Source organism: Gekko japonicus, unplaced genomic scaffold (genome assembly GCF_001447785.1).
Source record: "Gekko japonicus isolate JY-2015 unplaced genomic scaffold, Gekko_japonicus_V1.1 scaffold40, whole genome shotgun sequence".
Lineage (NCBI taxonomy): Eukaryota > Metazoa > Chordata > Lepidosauria > Squamata > Gekkonidae > Gekko > Gekko japonicus.
In genome coordinates this window covers 1,252,799-1,260,148 of record NW_015172554.1, presented here as the reverse complement: position 1 = coordinate 1,260,148, position 7,350 = coordinate 1,252,799, and positions in this window count along the sequence as shown.

The window sequence follows — 7,350 nt, the reverse complement described above, 5'->3', positions numbered from 1 at the left end:
GGCGGGAATCGAGGACCTGCTGCACCTCGTATTCCTCCTCGTCATCGATCATGACAGGAGGTGGGGGTGCTGGTGGAGTGTCCCGGTTCGGGTCCGGAGGAGCTGTCAATTGCAGGAGGGATCGATGGAATACGGGGTGAATCCTGAGATGATCTGGTAGAACAAGACGGAAGGCTACAGGGTTGATCTGGGCGTCTATTTTGTAGGGCCCAATGAAGCGAGCGTTGAGCTTGGCACAGCGGCCAGGAGCGCGGAGGTACCGGGTGGAGAGCCAGACGAGGTCGCCGACTTTCAGGGGTGTCCCTTCCTGTCGGTGGCGGTCCGCTGCCCGTTTATAGGCTTCCTTGGCATGTTGTAATTGCTCCCGAAGGAGCTCGTGAAGTGCATGGAGCTCTTGGATCCTGGCATCTGCAGCAGGAACGTCAGATGGGGGTCCAACGGGCAAGAAGAAGCGGGGGTTATATCCATAATTGGCTGCGAATGGGGTGACTTGGATGGACGAGTGCACCGCGTTATTGTAGGCGAACTCGGCCAAAGGTAACAAGGAGTACCAGTTGTCTTGTTGGTACGTGGTATAACAGCGGAGATATTGTTCAAGAGTGGCATTCGTTCTCTCCGTCTGGCCGTCGGTTTGGGGATGGTACGCGGATGACAGGTGAACCTCCGTCCCCAGTCCCTGGTGCAATGCCTGCCAGAAGCGGGAAGAGAATTGCGGGCCTCGATCTGATATGATCTGTGCTGGGGCCCCATGTAGCCGGAAGATGTGATGGAGGTAGAGCTGGGCAGTTTCCGGCCCGGTGGGGATTTTCGGACAAGGAACGAAGTGCGCCATCTTTGTGAGGAGATCCACCACCACAAAGATACAAGAATGTCCGTGTGAGCGGGGAAGATCGACGATGAAGTCCATCGAGATGATTTCCCAAGGGCTCGATGGGACAGGGAGCGGACGAAGGAGGCCGGAGGGCTTGGCAGGAACCTCCTTGGCCCGGCGGCAGACATCACACGTGCTCACATACCGGTCAACGTCGGCCCGAACCCGGGGCCACCAAAAGTCTCGGGTGAGCAGATGAGCGGTTTTGTGTTGCCCGAAGTGTCCGGCTGGAGGTGCATCGTGGGTGAGGCGCAGGATGCGGGCTCGCAGGGGTCCGGGAGGAACATAGACCCGGTCCCGATGATAGAGTACGCCGTCTTTGACCGTTAGGTCTTTGGAATCCCCTTGTTGTACCTCCTGAAGGCGTTGTTGAGCCCAAGGGTCTGTAGCCTGACTGGCCCGAATGTCCTCAGCGAGGGATGCAGGTTCGGGAGCTGCGGCGAAAACGTTAGGTGGTAGGATACTGGTGTCAGGTGCTTCCGTTTTCGACGTTGGGGTATATTCCGGTTTGCGGGACAGAGCGTCGGCTTTTTGGTTTTGCGTCTGTGGAATGTAGGAAATCGTGAAGTTGAACCGCGAGAAAAAGAGGGACCAACGAATCTGGCGCTGGTTCAACCGGCGAGTGGTTTGGAGGTGCTCCAAGTTGCGATGGTCTGTGAGTACCTGTACTGGATGACGGGCCCCTTCGAGGTGATGACGCCAAACCTCGAAGGCGGTCTTGATGGCCAGTAACTCTCTTTCCCAGATGGTGTAGTTCTGTTCGGCTGAGGAGAGTTGCCGGGAGTAATAGGCACAGGGTTGCAACGGCTGAGAGGGATCCGCTCTCTGGGATAGAACGGCCCCTAAGGCCACACTAGAGGCATCAGCTTCCACTACAAAAGGAAGGTTCGGGTCAGGGTATCGCAGGAGGGGGCCGGTCGCAAAACGTTGCTTCAAAATGGCGAAGGCTTGGTCAGCTTCCGGGGTCCATCGGAAGGGTTCCTTCAGGCGAAGGAGACGGGTCAGAGGCTTGGTGAGGTCGGCATAGGCGGGTATAAATTGGCGGTAGTAGTTGGAGAACCCCAGGAGGCGTTGAACATCCTTCCGGTTTTGGGGAGGCTGCCATTGGAGAATGGCTTCCACCTTCTTGGGGTCCATCAGCGTGCCTTCAGGGGAGATAATATGCCCCAGGAACTCAACAGACTTACGATGAAACTCGCATTTTTCTAGTTTCGCATAGAGTCCATGGGTGCGCAGGCGGTGCAACACTTGCCTTACGTGGTCAATGTGTTGAGGCACGGTGGCGGAAAAGATCAGGATGTCATCTAAATAAATTACCACGAAGCGGTCGAGGAGGTCACGGAAGATGTCATTCATAAAGCGTTGGAACACTGCAGGGGCGTTGGTCAAGCCAAAGGGCATGACCAAGTGCTCATATTGGCCATAGCGGGTACCAAAGGCGGTCTTCCATTCATCTCCTGCCTTGATTCTCACCAGGTTGTAGGCGCCACGCAGGTCTAGCTTTGTGTAGATTTGAGCTCCCCGCAAACGGTCCATGAGCTCAGGGATCAACGGGAGGGGGTACCTATCCCGTATGGTGATTTTGTTCAGGGCCCTGTAGTCATTGCAGAGCCTGAGGTCTCCTGTCTTCTTTTTCACAAAGAGGACTGGGGAAGACAGAGGAGACGTAGAGGGCCGAATAAACCCTCTGGCCAGATTTTTGTCCAAATAGTCCCTCAGCGCAGCCAGCTCCGGTTCTGCCATTGGGTAAAGGCGGCCTGAGGGTAACGGAGCGTCGGGGATGAGGTTGATGGCACAGTCGTAGGGCCGATGCGGGGGTAGCTGGTCTGCCTCCTTTTCGTCAAAGACGTCTGCATAGTCCTGATAGGTGGCAGGTAAAGCGGGAGCCGCAGCGCCCAGCAGCAAAGCAGCTGGTGATGGTTCTGGCGATGGTGCTGAAGACGGGGTGTCTACCATCGTTTCCACGGAAGGCGTGGGTGCAGGACTGGTGCCGAACTGGAGCTCCTGATGTACCCAGTCTACCTGAGGGTTGTTGTGGCGCAGCCAGGAGAGACCCAGGATGACTGGAAACCTCGGCATCCTCACCAAGTCGAAAGTTATTTGTTCCTGGTGCTGCTGTATCCACAAGGTGAGTGGCTGGGTTTCTTGGACGACGGGTCCGGAGCGGAGCAGGCGTCCATCAATGGCTTCTACAAGCGCTGGGGTTGCCTTCTCTTGAAGGGGAACGCCGTGTTCTTTGGCAAAAAGAATGTCCATGAAACAACAGGCGGCCCCTGAGTCCAACATGGCGTGGATGAAGAGCCAGCGGTTGTCTGGGAGTTGCAACCGCACTGGCACCAGGAAGGGAGTCTGTGGTGAGTATGGAGTACTGGAGGACCCCAGAATAGGCCCCAAACCGGGGGGTCCGGTCAGGCTTGGGGCTGCTCTTTTACCGGTGGAGCCGGTTGTGGTGAGCGCTTCTGCTTGGCAGGGCAGCTGGAGGCAAAATGCCCGGCTTCTCCACAATACAGACACAGCTGTTGAGTGCGCCGTCTCAGCTTCTCCTCAGAAGTAAGGCGGGGCCGAGCGGTGCCAAGTTGCATGGGCTCTGTGCCTGCAGGAGGTGGAGAGGAGCCGGGGGAGGAAGGCCGGTGGAAGGTCTGAAGGGTTCTGCTGGGGAAGGCGAGAGCCTTTTTTCTGTTTTGGCGGCGGCTCTGTAACCTCCCATCAATGCGGAGACAGAGATGGATGAGGGCTTGTAAAGTGTCAGGGCGTTCACTGCGTGCAAGTTCATCTAGAATTTCGTCAGACAGCCCTTCAGTATACTGGTCAATAAACGCTGCCTCATTCCATGTCAGGTCTTGAGCCAGCAGCTGGAACTCATTGGTGTACTGAGCGACAGAGGTTTTATGCTGAGTAAGAGCCCTTATTTTGCGGTTAGCTGTTTCAGCTTTCACAGGATTGGCATAAGCAGCGGCAAAATGAGCCTTGAAAGCCTGGAAGTCAGATAGTAAGGGAGAATTCCCCACCAGCAAGGGCGTGGCCCATTTGGCAGCTTGCCCTTTAAGGAGGCTTAAAATGAAACAAACTTTAGCCTTCTCAGAAACAAAGTCCCGAGCCCTGAGCTCAATATACAGATTACATTGGGCAAGGAATGCCTGGAAACAAGGAAGCAAAAGTCCAGGAACAGTCCGAGGTCAAGCCGGGCAAACCAGGTAGCAAGGTTCAAGCAGGTTTAAATCACAGTCCAAAAGCAGGGTCAGACATACCAAAGTTTCAAGTCCATAAATCACAACAATACCAGAGGAGTCAGAGATGAACGCAGGGTCAACAAAGCCGAAGGTCAAAAGCCAAGGATCAAGCCGAGAAGAATTCCACAAGGTCTGGAGCAGAGATGCAAGGATTCAGGTCCTGAACAAACGACGTTGCCAGCACAAACGACTGCTGGCAACAGACTTGCATATATACAGTGCTAGCTAATCAACTCATTAGCTAGCCAGGAGTGAGGACAGGATCCTGTCAGTAATCAGGGCTAAGAGATCTTCTGGCACGCATGCGTGCATTCTGCCTTCGCTCTCTCAGCTGTTGTCTTCTTACATTCCTGAGCCTGGTTACAGGTGGAGGCGAGTCTGATGATGAATTACTGGGCTGCAGCAGAGACTGATCCCTTGCAGGTGTTCCCTGGGAGGCTCTATCCTCCTCACCACTTAGATAGCTTTCAGCTACAGGATCCAGTCTTTGCCTTTCTGCTGCAGTACTGTCCTCAGGAGCCTGTTCAGGGTCCTCAGGAGCCTGTTCAGGGGCATCAGCAAAGGCAGGCATGACATCAGCAGGGGCAGGCATGACAACTGCAACAAAAAATAAACCTCAGTCTAGTGTGTCTTGATTTAGGGGAATGTATATGCTTCCTCCCATCACCTCCTGCTCCAGGCAGCTTACAAGTAAAAAACATGACGATGACACCGTCAAAAGTCTTTGGGTAGCCCTGACCCGGATAGCCCAGGCAAGCCTGATCTCATCAGATCTCAGTGGCCAAGCAGGGCCGACCTTGGCAAGTACTTGAAAGGGAGACTTCCAAGGAATTCCAGGGCCGGGAGGCAGGGGCAGGCAAGATCAAGCCACCAAAAAGTCTTTGGGGCAGAAGCAGGACTTACATTAATCCACTAAAAAGATAAACCCTTTAGTTAAAAGCCTGGGTGAAAAGAAATGTTTTGCCTGACACCCACAAGACCAGTGTAGTAGGAAGCCATTTAAGCCCTTAAGAACCAGCACTTGGGATTGTGTTTGGAAACAGACAGGCAGCCAGTGGAAACCTTCCAATGACACGATCCCTGTATCCTGTTGGATCCCCAAGCATCGAGAATAAATCCACGTTTTCAAGAAAAGCAAAATTTATTTCAAAGCGTTGAAGACATACTCAAACACGTTCTTTGTTAGAACTGGGGATACACAGGTAGGGCGAGCATAATAAAAGAAATTCAAACAGATACATATCCAATGAATAACATTCCCGCTGGCGGGCTAATGAAACGGTTGCGCGCCCAGTCCATGGGAACCAGGCAGAACATCAGACAAAACACAGGTGCAGTTCTCATGAGATAGCAATAGGCAAGCATTATAGCATCTTCTCCCCCACACATCCACCAGTAGTTATCTTATGCATTCCAGCACAGAAGCAGGATAGTAGAAACAAGCCGGGTGCAACAGGGTAAGGATATGTACACAGAGGTCACAGAAAACAGAATGGCAGCTTGCTGACATACTGCCCCCCTTAAAATACATCTAAAACACACCTCCCGGGTCGGGCGGGAGATCTCCCGGGCTGGGCGGGAGACCTCCCGGTTTGTCCGGGAACCTCTTGTGGAAACTACGGATCAGGTAAGGGGCCCGAATATCCCCTTCTTCCACCCATTCGCGGTGCTGGGGACCGAAATCAACCCATTCGATAAGGTACCAGAGTTTACCACGTTTCAACTTACAATCAAGGATATCAGCGATCTCAAAATGTTCATCCCCTTCCAAAATGACAGGTGGAGGAGGAGTAACTGCTGGTCTCCAGGGAGACGGGCCAGGATCCTTCTTCAACAGGCTCATGTGAAAAACAGAATGCAGAGCACGTAAATTCTTAGGCAAAACAACATCAACCGCCACTTCATTTATGACTTTACGCACTTTGAATGGACCAATGAACTTCCACCCCAATTTCCTGCTAGGTCGCAGCATCTTAATGTTCTTGGTCGAGACATACACAAGATCCCCAGGTTTCAGATCAAACCCCACCACCCTACCCTTGTCTGCCTGGGTCTTGTAAGCAGCCTTGGCTGCGTCAAGCGTTTGGCATAGCAGAGGCCATGCATTTTGCAAGGAAGTACACCAAGTACTAGCATCCCCAACGGGACGTTGGCCCATCCCCTCCAGGAAAGGGAGGGGGGGCTGTCGTAACCAGAAACAGCTTTATAAGGAGACATGCCCGTGGAGCTATGGACAGTGTTGTTATAACAATATTCAGCAAGAGGCAACAATTCACACCAATCATTTTGTTGATAATTAGTAAAACAACGAAGATATTGCTCCAGGGTCTGATTAACTCGTTCTGTTTGTCCGTCAGTCTCAGGATGATACGCGCTGCTGAGCCCTTGTTCCACCCCTAAAATGGAAAGAAGTTCCCTCCAAAACTTAGAAACAAATTGGGTCCCCCTGTCAGAAATTAATTTAGCAGGTAATTGATGAATTTTCACCACGTGAGACATAAACGATTTCGCCAACCTCTGAGCTGTAGGCAAGGAAGGAAAAGGCACAAAATGAGCTTGCTTAGAAAATAAATCAACAACCACCCAAATAACAGTGTTCCCTTTGCTCACAGGGAGATCAGTAATAAAGTCCATGGACACCACTTCCCAAGGTCTCGATGGAGTAGGGAGTGGCTGCAGAAGACCGGGAGGCTTGCCCCCCCTGGGTTTAGTTAAGGCACAGGTCTGACAGGACTGAACAAAAGTCAATAGGTCTTTGCGCATCTGTGGCCACCAGAACTGTCTGCGGATGAGTTGCAGAGATTTAACAAAACTCCAATGCCCTGCCAGTTTCGAACCATGAGCAGAATCCATCACCTCCCTCCTCATCGAAATAGGCACATACAGTTTGTCTCCAGAATAAATCAGACCTTCAGGGCTACGGACACAATCAGGTAATGTCTGCATGTGTGGCCACCAAAACTGTCTGCGGATGAGTTGCAGTGACTTAACAAAACTCCAATGTCCTGCCAGTTTGGAACCATGAGCAGAATCCATCACTTCCCTCCTCATTGAAATAGGCACATACAGTTTGTCCCCAGAATAAATCAGACCTTCTGGGCTTGCGCCCTTGCGCGCGGGTGACAACAGCCCCCCCCAGGTGGGAGGGGGAGAAAACAGAGTCCATGATGACCTCACGCTGACTGTCATGCTGTGGGAGGCGTGAGAGCGCGTCTGCCAGGGAATTAGCCGTCCCAGGAAAATGACGAA